The sequence below is a fragment of the Schistocerca gregaria genome, chromosome 5 (genome assembly GCF_023897955.1).
Source record: "Schistocerca gregaria isolate iqSchGreg1 chromosome 5, iqSchGreg1.2, whole genome shotgun sequence".
NCBI classification, from domain to species: domain Eukaryota; kingdom Metazoa; phylum Arthropoda; class Insecta; order Orthoptera; family Acrididae; genus Schistocerca; species Schistocerca gregaria.
The window spans coordinates 604,091,302-604,093,087 of NC_064924.1; positions in this window are offsets into that span (position 1 = coordinate 604,091,302).

Genomic DNA, 1,786 nt, shown 5'->3' on the forward strand with positions numbered 1-1,786 from the left:
AAACAGGTAACAAACTGTCAAACCACGTCGGTCTCATTCGACCTGATGGTCCTCATGAGTCTGCTTTGGAGGCAATGGAATGCGGAGTCTGCCAAAGAGAACCATCTCGCCCCAAGACTGAACCTCCACCCACTGTAGGCATCCCACCCTGGTGAAGAGACATCGTGAAAGTGTAATCCTCATGAAAAATGACTCCCAAACTACAGTTGAACATGAATGGGTTCAGGTCTTTTATAGAGGAACTGAAACTCGTAGCATGGGCACATCCCCCAGTGCATGTGTTTACAAGAAACGCATTCTAAAGCCACTGACACCCCTGTACTATATTCTGTACTGAAAGGATGACCAGACTGGGGAATAACCAATTGTTATGTTTGTCAATAACGCACACCATTCCTGTGCTTTCTCTTTGTTGCTGACCTACAAGCGGTGGTCATTCAAGTTCATGTTAGTCAGAAGATCACTATCTGCTAGCTGTATTTTACTCCACTGGATGCTGAATCTCCTATGGACCTTGTAGAACAACTCCCCAGCTCATTTCTGCTACTGGATACTTTAGTGTTCGTATTATGGGTGCTCGAACTCAACTTGCACCAGTGGTCGAGTTTCGGAGAACACGGTGATGTCTCAGGAGCTTTTCACCTTCAATACATACAAACCAACCCATTTCTCAGCTGCTACCAGTTCGTCATCAGCCATTTCTGCTCTCCAGCCCTTACAGACTCTCCTCAGTGAGAAGTAACTGATGAGCTTCATTTTAGTGACGACTTCCCACTGTGGACTACCTACAGGATCAAGCTTTACTGGAAAGGAATAAGGGGAGCGGAGCTAACTGGACCGTGTTCAACAAACTGGCTTTGTTTGAACAGCGACATCAGTGAGCGAATGAGTGGTGCTCACCAAACCGCGACGGGCGTGCGCCTCAACGACGGTTTAAATACCACCCCCCCCCTCCCCATCCAACAGCAGACCATCTCACACCCTTTCGAGTCACTAGAGCCAGGGCTCTACGCGTAATAAAGGAGAGCCAGATAAGGCCATCGCAAGCGTTCCTGGACTCTATCAACCGTTCCACATGTTCTACAAAAGCATTGGAAGCCATCAGGAGCGTTTCCGGTAAATGCAGTAGTTTACCAATAGCATCAGCGCCGAAACAGGGGTGTCTCCAAATAACGCCTGGAGACATCGCCAAGACGATGGTAGAGCATTTTGCACAGACTACTGTCAACGCCAGCCAGCAACTGCCGTTCCTCTGCTACCGTGGACCATAGAGAGCGGCCAGTTGGACTTGGGATTAAATAATACTGAGACTTATACCTTTTCTCCATGTGGGACCTAATTTTGGCACTGTCTGAGGCTTTTGAACTGCGACGATCAAATGCAGTACTGCATGCTTCGACATTTACAAGCAGACTCAAAAGAAATATTCCTCAACGTTTGAATTGGGTATAGTAGAGATGCCACGTTCCTAGCTCGTGGAGAGAAGCGGTTTTGATACGTCTCTTCAAACAACGAAACGGCTGAACTTGTCCCAGTAATGACGGCCTTGATACGCCTAGGCATTAGGTCAAACAGAGCTTGGATGGCGTGCACACGTAAAGCTGCCCATGCAGCTTCCACAAGATACCACAGTTAAAGAGTAGTGACTGGCGTATTGTGACGAGCCAGTTGCTCGGCCACCATTGACCAGACGTTTTCAATTGGTGAGAAATCTGAAGAATGTGCTGGACAGGGCAGCAGTCGAAGATTTTCTGTATCCAGAAAGGCCCGTGCAGGACCTGCAACA